The sequence below is a fragment of the Puntigrus tetrazona genome, chromosome 7 (genome assembly GCF_018831695.1).
Source record: "Puntigrus tetrazona isolate hp1 chromosome 7, ASM1883169v1, whole genome shotgun sequence".
Classification (NCBI taxonomy): domain Eukaryota; kingdom Metazoa; phylum Chordata; class Actinopteri; order Cypriniformes; family Cyprinidae; genus Puntigrus; species Puntigrus tetrazona.
In genome coordinates, this window is record NC_056705.1 from 41556557 (window position 1) to 41569378 (window position 12822).

The following is a 12822-nucleotide window of genomic DNA, read 5'->3' on the forward strand; positions in this document are numbered from 1 at the left end:
TTGTGTTTCTGTCAACATGGAGAAAATAAATCAAGATGCAGCACACAGAAACATTTCACCTTTGCTTATAAACCGGACTGAGATCATCGGCGTGTTTTCTGGTCTGCAGTTGATTGAACGCGCAGCAGCATTTGGATTTCATCCTTATGCCAATAATTGATCAGATTTTCATAGTAATCCGTAAAAGCCCTATTAAATCTTTTCAGGGCATTTGTTAAAGTTATTGAACTATCAAATTCAATTCAGAAAATGACCTTTTTTCTATTTATCTCTGAGAATCTTATATATTTTAATTAGCTCCTTCATTTTGTTATTAAGCGTTTCATTTAGTATATTTATTTGGCCTAATATTTAAATATTTGTCCATATGATAATGAAGGGGTTTAGCTCATGAAGGTATGGAAGTAGAAACGTGTTTCTGATTCTATTAAAAACATCAAGTTCACCTTACGGTCCTTAGAAGCCAATTTAAACTACACATTCACCACGATGCTGTTCACCAATCAGGGAGATGCAGTGAACAAATGGTGCTAAATAGAGTTACTGTGAAAAGTTGTTGCGTCAGCGAGCAGAACCCTCAAGAAATCATGTTTTTGCCTCATTTATGGGCCGCTAAAATCTGAAACCACATTATCATGCACAAACATTCGTTGTTCAAAATGCTGAAAAAGTGACTTATAAACATGCATCTGTGGTCGGAAGCGGCGAGCAATATTTCTCGTGTGTGTGAGGCGCTTTTATCGCTACATATAATATCATCAAATGGGATTCACTCGATGCTAAGCGTAGATAAGTCAATAAGATGTTATGTGCGCCGTTTAGAAACTTCATTGATTATAAAGGAGCAGCTGTGAGATCGTGATAAACTGAAAAGTGACAGTTTTTAGTGATTATATGGGCGTGCTATCCGCTCGCTTCCTAAGGCTATAATCAGCTGAGATTTAAATAAAAGTTGTTTTTGCGTGTTGAACCAGCGCCCACAAACCCTGCAGCAGAGTTTAAAGAGCGACATATCACATCTCTCAAATAAATACAGGATTCTCTTTCAAAATAGCTCATTGTGCAGGCAGGGCTAGTTCTATATAGTTAGCTTTATCCGGTATTAAAGCAGATTACGCTGGTCTTCAGGTCTTCTGCTGTGATAGTGTCTGGAGAACTCAGAATCAGCTGATTGATCTGAATCTGTGAGAAACTGAACCTGTTCCTCATCAGAAGGTTCTTCTTCAGTTTCAACAGTTTACTACAAAAACAAAAAAAAGATGACTAAAAAAGTAAAAAAGAAATAAATCCAGGGGTTTCATTCCACGAGACCGAGGAGGTTTAAGCAGCTTATGTTGTATGCTGGAAGTAATATCACAGTTTTCTTCTCGTGTGTGTTTTAAGGGATTAATTTTATTGTATTTACAGATTTATATTCCTGCAGGCTGCCTTTTGAAATTATATGATAAATAAGCCTGAGGTTTATAATAAGCAGGTTTTGGGTTTGGTGTCGAGCACACACTTCTGAAGCGCAGCGCTCGTTCATAATCTTTTGATTAGCGCTGATTAGCAAAGAATGTTAGCATGACTGTGTGCTGAGAGAAGCCTGATAAAGTGTGTGAAGTGTGTGTAGTGTGTGGTGTGTAGTGTGTGTGCCAATTATTGTGTGTGTGTGTGTGTAGTGTGTGTGTGTGTGTGTGTGTGAGTAAGTGTGTGTGTGTGTGTGTTGGGAAATTGCTTTGACCTCGGAAAGAGAGGCAGCTCTAACATTCTTGTGAGCGTGTCATGTTGTGTTTTATAGTTTTCATTCTCAGGTCTCCTAGGAGTCGTTTCATTTGTAAAGGCATTGGTCAAACCGACCCTGTTCTACGGAGCTCAGATGTAATCGTCCTTCATTAAAGAAGCTGCAGGGACTCTTTACAGGCCTGTCAGTGTTTGCCGCTCGTTCCTCGCAGGCGTGAAAACCAAGCCTGGATGAAGAAAGCGCTGGTGAAGTCAGATTAAAGCGGTATGATCTCAGTCTTGACCCAGAAAGCCTCTCGTTCACTGATGAGTTTGACAGAAATGAGAATTCCTTGCGTTTTTAATGGCTTCCAGCTAAAGCATGACAACGAATGGAAATATTAAAAATTTGTTTAATTAGTACATTTTCTCCCGTTTCGAAGTCGGACAGATAACATCGTGTTGTCAGCCGTCGGCGTCTTTATCTAACGTCTTCTTGCGAGCGTCTCTGTGTGTTTTTTGTGCGGGAGATAAGGCGTTTAATTTCAGAGATTACTTTTTGATGTGAGAAATGAGAAGGAGAAGCAAGCGCGAGATAATTTTTGTCAGCTGTGATCTTATTTTGTCTGCGTTTTATTCCTGACTTTGGTTTTGGCGAGGCTGGAGATGATGAGGTTTGATCGTCTTATCGGCGCTGCTGGCCTCTTTCATGTGGCTTACTTTATTATTTTGGATCAGAATTATCCTCAGTAATCAACATCTGCTGGGCTGATATCCTAGACAGCGTTTCTGTCCTTCAGAGGTGCGACCACGATCTTCATCTGATCGTTTTCGCATAGCAGCGTCGATCCGAACTGAGAAGATGCATTCCCCAAAAAGAAAACAAAAAGAAGCCGTTCTTAAATCATTGAGCTTTTGGCAAATAGAATAACGATTTAACCCATTTAGCTATAAATGAATGAATAAATCAAATAGTATTTATCTGGCCATGTTTCTTCATTACTGTCAGAAATGATCTCGATGTCTTCGAGGGCTGAAGGGAGGTGATGCTGGAAAGAGCGTCTGGTTTGGTGTCTCAGTGTTTTCAAGCTCTTCGGTGTGACTGAACTTCTCCACGGCGTCTCCATAGAAACCAAACAGTTTCCTCCGCTGGCTCTTTATCAGTCTCTGAGTCACGCTTATTTTGTGGTCTCGAGTGTTTCCAGTCAGACTTTTATTTTGGGATTATTTAGCCATAACTACTCTGATTGTTGGAACAAATGACCAGTGACTTTGACCGACTCGATGATTTACGGCACCTTGAAAGAGAAAAAAATCATTTCATTACTTTTTTGGTACAGTTAGATTTTACATTTGTATTAAATCACAACTCCAGGAATAAATAAGAAATGCATAACATTTATAGCACAAGTCGATATTAAACGTTTGTTCGTCACGTCACAGAAAAATGTGTTATTAACCACCCGGCCAAATTTAAATGCTAAAAATAAAAACGTGAAGTACAATAATGGATCAAAATCGTGAAAAAACAAGCCGTCCTCTCAGCTCTCAAACGCTGGGGGCGTGTCCGCTCTCTTAAACCACGCCCACTCGCTCCCTCACACAGGAAGCAGAGCTCAGTAGTTATGTAAATGATTTCAACCACGTAACGTGACGAAGGCACATCTAATAAGTAAATAAGTTCCCAATAATTGCAATATGCTTTTACACTACTTACATTTTATGTAACTAATTAAAATATACGTATGAATCAATTGGAATGTGTTTCTCGGGCCGTAGTGCCGCTTCAGACTCGTCTCCCATCAGAAGAAACCATTCACGAAAACCCTCACACCGACTCACAGCTGGGCTATTTTTCTTTCCCTCCGACTCGTCTCCATCGTGTCTTTCACTCTCACACCTAAGGAGCGTCCGAGAGCGTCTCGCGGCGCCGGGAACATCTGCGCTGAATGCTGGGTAATTGCAGATTGATTTGGAGTTCAGGAGCTGCTATAGAGCGGCGCATCTGCCTGCATTCTCCAGCGCTGATTAGCTGTTATTCAGTGTGTTTATCTGTGTAAACGATGGGGTGAAGATCAGGTTAAGTGTTTGAAGAGGCGCTGAGCCAAGCACCGCTCTCCTTCCACATTATAAAGCAGAATTAGACGCAGAGACAGATGTTAGTCAGGCGTTCACCTCCGTCTGCAGCATCATTTTAGACTTCATCTTTCACCACGCTCATGAATTTAACATGAAGCCGATTCAGACGTTACAGAAAACAATCACACAGTCCATCTCCAGCGGATGTCTCTCAGCTCTTAGAGATGTAAAGTTAAGCCAGCATGAAGCACTGGATTAAAGTTGATGCTGGAGGTTTTGAACATTTCTGGACATCATTTGTTGAATCATTGTGTTAAAAATAAAATTTCCCGGTTGTTCTGTTGCGTCGGGCAACCTTCTTACCTTTAAAAAAAAAAAAATGCTTCAAAGAAAAGAAAATTAATATGTTAATAGAGTGTCATTTTATTTAAATATTTAGCGTTATTAAATTCGTGATTCATGCTATATTCACGTGCTAAACTTCAGGGCTGTAAAAACCACAAATGAATGTAAAACATTTATCTAATATTTACTTCCACTTCATCTTTTCGTTTCCTTTTCACATGCGCTGGTTTAATGCTGTGCCAGAGTTTAATAAATACATTTCAGCACAAACACATTCTTCCTGTACTAATGAGGCTTACTGCATTCTTCAGAGAAGTCAGCAATATTTGCCTGCTGTGACTCACACAGTTTTTGTTCATGAAAGGCAGCGGATAAATATTTTAATTAAGGAAAGATGGTGTTTAGCGATGCTAGTAGCCATTCATCGAATGAGGAGAGGAGTGTTGCAATATATAATTAGTGTAATGTAAATTAATGTACGTATTGCATATATCCAGGCACACTAATCAAGCGCGGCTCATTCTGCGTTTAAAGAGGTTTCAGGCGTCTGGAGGGCTTTCAAATAGACCTTTCTTTCATTTTCGGTCACGTTTACGCTGATCGTGCTCTAAAACCACACGCAAATCAGTGAGTGCAGTTCACCCTTGGCACGTTAACGGTTAACACACCCTAGTGTTTATTCCCACAGGAAGACGGTGCTCTTTGTAACAGATGAGAGAAGCTCATCCGGAGCAGGAGAAGCCGCTGGAGCTTCATTGTGTATCACGACACGCTCGGCTGACGGCTCTGTGAATCCACAGCTCCTCATTGTCAAACAGCCGAGCGCATTTCTCTGTGCAGCCGGAGAGACGCCGTAATCTCTGCCACGCCGGCCCTTCATGATATTAATGAGGCATCTGAGCGAGTGCTGCTGCATTCTGGGACGCCGGAGTAGGGACGTTCATTTCTCCAGCTCTTAGAGAAACTGTTCTGAACTGCTCGTCCTCATGATGTCCAGTGAGAATAAATCACATTTAAGAAGGCCAGTAGACCAGATAAACACCAGCTAGACTACAAAAAAAAAAAAAAACACACACACAAACTAGATCAGATAAACACCAGCCAGACAAAAAAACTGCTAGACCAGATTAAAAAAATAGCTAGATGAGAAAAACCAGCCAGACCAGATAAACACCAGCTAGACCAAAAAAAAAAAAAAAAAACACACCAACTAAATCAGACAAACAGCTAGACCAAAAACCCACCAATGAAATGAGATAAACACCAGCTAGGAGAGGGCCGGTTAAACCAGTTGTGAAACTAGTTACAGCTTAGACTAGTTGTGATTTAAGGAGCTACTAAATTACATCCTTTAACAGAACCCTTTTTCACTGGAGGAAGGTTCATCATCGATTGTGAAAATGTGTTGATAACTAGATCAAATAAACACCAGCTAAACTCCAGATTTTGTCCAGATGTTAAATGATGGACTAGAGCGGTGCGTATTATTGAGATGTTTTCATCAGCTGTTTGGACCCTCGTTCTGACGGCACCCATTCACTCACCGGACAGCAAGCGATTTCCCAAAAAACTAACTTGTGTGAATGATGGACTGTCCTGGTTTTGTAACCTCGAACATCTTGAGAGAAAACTCCCTCAAACGGTCGGTTAGAGATCCGACTCGCTCTATTTTCACGCTCCGGAGTCCTGAAATACATCAAATTGAAAATCCGTCAAGCTGTCATGGCGTTTAATGGACGGCGTTTGCCTGAACAGATGATTATACTCCTGTAATGTGGAACTTTGTTGTATAAAGTCAGTTTTATTAAGGACTGGTGCTCTCTGTGGTAACGGCCCATGGCGACTCTGCCACAAACCTCCCGATGAGATGATTGTCTTCTGCCGGCGGGAGGCCGCTCGTCTCCACACACGCCTGAAATTGAAACCATTATACCTCCATTTTGTTATTCATGTTTGTTAACAGGATGAGCAGGGCTCATTTTCAGGCCGTCTGTTCTTGGGTTTCTCTCGTTTACGCTCTTTGTCATTTGCTTGCTTTATTATCATGGCTGTAATGGGCTCCTGTGCTTCGACACTTTCCTCAAGACGCCGCCGATACTCGGCAAGAAACCAGAGACTGACGTTCTGAGCTTTTGTTTTGCCAAAGAGAAATGACACTTTGCACAAACTAGTTCTTACTCAGCAGCCAGTCAGTCAGCGGAGCTGCTTAACCTTCAGAAAGCGCTGAACATCTAATTAAATATTGTACACTTTGTGCTGCATTGTACTTCCATTTTAATATGAGCCCAAAGTTTAGAGGATTGTGGGATTTTCTAACAAAAGTACACCTCGATATATAACACTATTCCTTGAAAAAATAAATGTTCATATATAATAATAATAATAATAATAATAATAATAATAATAATAATAATAATAATAATAATAATATATATTACACACACAGTCCCTTAAAATTATGATTTGTAAACTTTCAAATATTATCTTGTACAGCTATGCCTGATGTTACCTATAAAAAAATCTGATGTATATAGGTCAGAGATATTAATATTTTGGATGTCGCCAATGTTTTTTTCTTCAGATTCCTCTACTTTCCCACAACTCTGTTTGCACTTCTTTATATTTATTTATACTTCTATTCACTGTTTCTTTGGTCTACAAATGTACAGGTCAGACCGAAAGAAAACATCATGTGTCTGAAAGTGTGTGTGTAACTCATCTATTGAATCTGCGATATTCATGTGATATTTTCTCAGCATGTAAGGTCGTGGTGCACACTCTATAATAAATCTGTGGTCAGCAGTATGTTAGTCTAAACAGAACTACTGTACTTGACAGAAGACGAGTCCAGGGCTTGACCGCATCAGAAACACTCACATCAACACGGAGATGTCCAATCACGCTGTAGGTCAATATTAGGACAGCATTTAAGTGTTTGGAGTTGTTTACATTTTATTTAAGTATTAAATCAGTTAAATCTGGAAGTCAAGAGTTAATTATTGTAAGAACAATAACAACAACAGCTGCCATTAATTATTAGTAGCCAACCTGGTCTCATAAAAATATGTACCTCTGTGCACTTTTTATGTACCTTATTATACTTTATTGAGTGCACTAAAGAACAGGTTTAATACGTGACCCTGGCATGTTTTTATTACGTTGATATAGGTATATATCATGGCGGTTCAGAATTGAAATATCCCTAGACTGTTGCTAAAAGGTCATGCTCTATCATGTTGTAAATACACCAAATCAAGTCTAAACCTACAGATAGAGTTAATAAAAGCAAAACCGCTATAAAAACACATTTGATGTATGACTTCAACTTTGAACTGTTTAGTTACACAGGATTGAACCGGAGCTCCTCGTCTCTGAACAAACACTCTATAATCTCCCAGCATATTAATATTGTTTTTAAAGTCATAACATGATATTCTTCAAGCAATTGTGTGAAAATGACGCTTTATTAACAAAACTCTGTAAATCTATGTGAAAAGGAACAAAAGGTGTCAGAGTTTACTGCCTCAGTGATATGTACTTGTTGGTACATATTTCTTCTTCATTTGTTTCTTCCACTCTTGAGTTTATAGCTACCCATAAAACCATAGGAAAGTTGTGAAATGTGGCATACTGATCGAGGGCGGTCTCAAAGTCTCTACTCAAACTCTCTGGTGCCACCGCTTGTCAAATGGACACCAAAATTAAAAACAATCATATGGTTTAGGTTTTTCTTTGCTATTTTTAATTATTTGTAAAACCTTCTTTTTCAGACTCGATCTAGACAATTCATTTGATTTACACCAAAATGGGCAGAGATCATCTACAGACCATGCTGGAGAATTGGTTTAACCATTTTCTAATAAGAAATGCTACAAAAACCAAGTCGATGTGATGGTGTCCCTCTGCAATTGTTTGGCGTATTGAAACTAAATGTGTTGTGTGTTATATAACAAGCATGACCTGAAGTTACCTGCAGTGGGCAGAAGATAAGAAAAATGGCTATTTTTCCTAATAACTTCTAAAAGGTTTGTCCAAAAATCACACAACTGGGTTTTAGCTATTTTGAATTTTGCCTTAAAATGCTATATATATTTTTTAATGCATAGACGTATTCTTACGCAACTTGGTAGATTTCTTTGGCACCTTGTGGTCGATAGTTACAATGGAATATACAAAAATGCTAATAATTTTTGTTCACATTAGCTTATTGTAATGAAACTGGTTTTGCTGGATTCTCCAGATCATGCCTAGAACATCAATACCTATGTTTCCATAATCAGTTGAATGTCCTGTCAGCCATTTTGAAACAGATGCCAATCTCCATCTGAGAATGTTTGCATATTGACACCAGCACCTCACGCTGACATTATTATTATTATTATTAGCAAATAATAGGTGTGTTGTAGGACTTGGATGGTGGATGGGGTTCTGTCTGTAAAAGCCTTGAGAACCGCTGGTGTAAAGATGTTTGTCTCGAGCTCAGATTCACTGAAAAAGCGTACAAATCATATCAGGTCAATCAAAGTTCAATTTATCAGCGATATGACAGTGTAGTCATATCTAATCAAATCCATGTTAATCATAATAACGTGTTGACGTGATTTTAAAATAGTAATAGTAAAAATTAGTGCAAGAACATGTGTTTGTGGGAGTCGGAGGGACAGGAGCGGGAAAATGAAGCAATAACGCTTATAGCAGAGCCATAAAAATTCCCATGCATGGAGAGTCTGAGAGAGCTTAAATCTCATCTCATAATCTGCTAACAAACCTGTCGCTCAAACGCTGCGTCTTCCTGGAAGCCACGGCAGTCAGATAGAGTTAAAGCTTCAAGGCTTTGATTTCACGTGCTGACCTTGAGCGTATCATATTCTGCTAAAGCTACCGTCTGCAGCAGATGCTAATGTCTAAAACACTGCTTTTCTGTTGATCCGTCCACATCACGTTACCTGCTGAATATGATTCTGTGAAATACGATGCAGGACCAGAGACGTCAAGCACAAACCGCCGGACTTCCTGTTATCCTGCATCACTTCCAGTCACCAGATCTGGACTAATAATCAGAAATCATTACAACCAGTAAGTCTAGAGCTAACCGACCTTCAGACCGACGAGTGACACTGATAGAAGAAAAACAAGTTCACTATTAGGAAGAGTGCTTATTATAGAAATAATAGAATTAAAAAAAAAAACACTTGTGTGAATTTAGTAAAACGTTTTCAGACTGAAAAACGTACACTAATTAAACAGCTGTAGGAAGGAGCGCTCGACCAGGATATAACTTTTAACAGCTTTTCATCTTCTACAAAAGAACTAATAATAATAATTCAGACAGACAGGCAGACCTCCACACACTTTAAAGACTGAAAAAACTGGAACAAAGTGGAACTTATAAACACACAGGAAATGACTAAATTAACAAGACACACCTGAACACAATGAGACAATTAACAGAAGACAGAAAGTAGGTCACACAGAGCACTGAAACAGTCCAGATACGTGACAACAGTACACTTAATACATTACAATCATATAAAAGCTAATGCAACTACATTCCTAACTCTAATACGTTATATTATTAAAGTGATTATGTATTTAAACGTAGTAATTTACAGTGTAATTGTACATATATTTAAATCGTCATAGATAAGTTGCAAAAGAAATGAGATTAAAGTACAATTAAGTTGATATTTATGTGTAATTCTCTTGAAGAGCATTTACAGTCAACTAAAACATAGAGTTACTTATCAGTACATTACATACAAACTACACAGAAACTGCATCTAAATATGTACTTCAGTTCTACTCTGAGGTTCCTCTTTAATTGCATGTAATATAAATTTAAACTGTAATACACATTGAAGTTCACTCTTTTACAGTATTGTATTATTAGCATGATACGATCACTTCTGTCTCCCAGGGAAACCGACTGGATCTTCTACTCAAATGATGTCACTTAATTATGTTTTAATACAGATTTGTGCATCTGTGGACTCTAAAGCAGGAAAGCAGCAGAGAAAGTCGATTGTCCGTGAAATATCCCGCGCTGGCGTCCCAAACCTCATAAGCCGTGCGCTGGAATAACACTGAACACTATGACAGAAACACACACGAACATGACGGCCGATCGCTCTCAGCCAGAGTTTCCACACGGGGAAAATATGAAGTCATGTTCACCCGAATTATGTTATTCCACGTCTAAATTGCATCCCATTTCTCACCATTATTTGACATGCTGTGTTTCCTGTGCAAACAAACGTGGCCACAACATCAACATCAGCTCGGAGTGAGATCATTTCAAGAGAACCTGCTTAAAACACATTCATCTCCTGAAACCACAAACCAGCGACCCAGCGCTAACACCAAACAGCAGAGCATCCCAACGTTTTATGAAAGCTGTTTTTAACCAGGAAGTAAGAAATCTGCACATACCAAGGTTTTTCATGCTACTCCAAAGAATACCACGGTGATATGTGATACCGTTTGCACCTGAAGCTGTAATGATTCTGTTTATTAAAATATATACCTTACTGTCTTTACACCGACTTTGTAAAGAAAAAAGGATAATGTGACCTTCACCTTTTTAACAATGTTTAATCAGCGGTGAACACAAGCCTTCATAAACGCCATGTGTTTAAGACGTTCTGCTGCATCCAAACTGTGGAGGATCTATACAGGTGGAGCTGGGGAAGGAGGAGGGCTTCTGCTGGAATCTCATTGGCTGCATATATACAGCATGAACCAATCAGATCGTGCCAACTCTCTGAACACCATCGGTTTCATGACTGAACTATATGTTACCCAGACAGGTTTCTTTTGAGATTTTATCTGAACGAGCCCAGACAGTAAGCAGTCCGGTCAGAGATCAGGTCCGACCCGGTTCCCTTCCTTCCGTGTTCTGAACCACTTCCATTTCTTCATCTACAGAAGCACAATAATTACTGTGTTAATTTTGGAACGTGCACAAAAGGATGTTCTCGCCAATCTATCAGAATATCAATCTACCTATCAGTTATTACGCCAGAGCCATAATTGAGTGTAATTAAAAACTGCACTAAGTGCTGTAATTAATGTCAGTTGTCAAGCGCTAAAAGCTTCTGGGGGGCGTAATGGCTGTGAGCGTCTGAGGGCCGAGGACCCGGCGCTCGAGGCAGCGGGGAGAGCAATTAGAGGGCGAGCGTTCAGACGGGCGACTGGACGCAACCTCAAACACTTCAGATCCCTGCGTGAGGCCCTGACACGGACCCGGGGCCACTGCGGTCAGCGGCGCTCACACAGAAATCATCCGTGATGAAGGACAGATACGTGAGCGACAGCGAAGCAGCAACATTGATTCTTAAATCTGAAGCTGAAAAACACTAAGACTAAAGAAAAAGACTGTACTTGCTATTGTAGTAACAAATAATAATGCATAATTACATGCAAGCCAAACCCTAAACCTAACCATATCTCATGAATTAATATCACTCAGTACTTCAGTGTTTAATCAGGAACTCCTTAAAATGACGTGCAACCAAAGGTTTTGAGCAAAAGGCTTTATTGTGCCCACATTAAAAACGGTTTTTAAGAATGATGTTCTCTTCTCTTCAGCACCGATCAAAAATACAGTAAAAATATGAAATAATATTAGTTTTAAATCAAGGTTTTCTACGTTAATCTATGTTGAGTTGTAATTTATTTCTATGTTCAGAACTGGATTCTAGCATCATTACTCGTCTTCAGTGTCACGCAATCCTTCAGAAATCAGCCCAATAATCAGAGCTGTTTCTCAAGCAGTAAATCAGTATATTATTATGATTTCTGAAGATCATGTGACTCTGAAGACTGGAGGAATGATGCTGAAAACTTTAACACATTCACAGAGAAACCGAAGAAACATTTGCAAATCATAATTGTTCCAGAATTTTTTGTAGAATTGATTCCAGATGTAAGGGCCGTCAGATTCACCGCACGGCTTTCCGTGAAGTTTGTGTTTCCCTACCTGTCCAACTTTAGAGGTGACTCTCTCTCTGTCAGGCAGGTTGTCAGGAAAGGTTGCTCGGAGGAGGAAAGCATGATGAATGGACTCAGAATGGATCCAGAGCTCCGTTTCTCCTCTGCGTTCACAGAAACAACAACATAAGAGTCACACGCATCTCAAAGAGCTTCGACAATCACAGAAACCCTAAACATGATGGATCATCTGCATGAAACCACCTGAGAGCCCACAGACTGCTGGGATCCAGACAAAACACGCTTGAGACCGTAAGATCAAAACGGTGAGTTTGATCCAGAAACACGTCAGATGTAGTTTAGTGGTGATGGCTCTCCCATACGTGCACTATATTATCAAAACAGAACCTGAAACTTCATGTCATATATGAATAGTATATCAAATATGTTGTTTTGCATTGACTAGTAGAAATGAATAATATCTGAATATAATCTGGAGCACAGAAGTGTCATCAGCACAGATTTATTTGTAGAAATAGACAAGAATTAGTAGAAATGCCCTCGCTCTGCAAATAGAAACGTATTTCTGTATGAATTAATAATCGCTAATCGGCTCGGTCTGATGGCTAGCGGTCAGGAGCAGAACGCCAGGAACCTGAGCTGATGACGTCATCGGCCCCTGATGATGTCACCGGCCGTTTCTGCAACTCTTTATGATGTCAGACTCCCTTCCAGACGGCTTTGTAAGCAAAGCGTGTTGATTATGAA

At 39.5% G+C, this 12822-nt stretch overlaps 1 protein-coding gene across 1 annotated transcript in view; it reads left to right on the forward strand.

The window, feature by feature from the left end:
• LOC122348901 (receptor-type tyrosine-protein phosphatase S) overlaps positions 1–12822 on the forward strand; it is an 819186-nt gene that overhangs the window by 676653 nt on the left and 129711 nt on the right.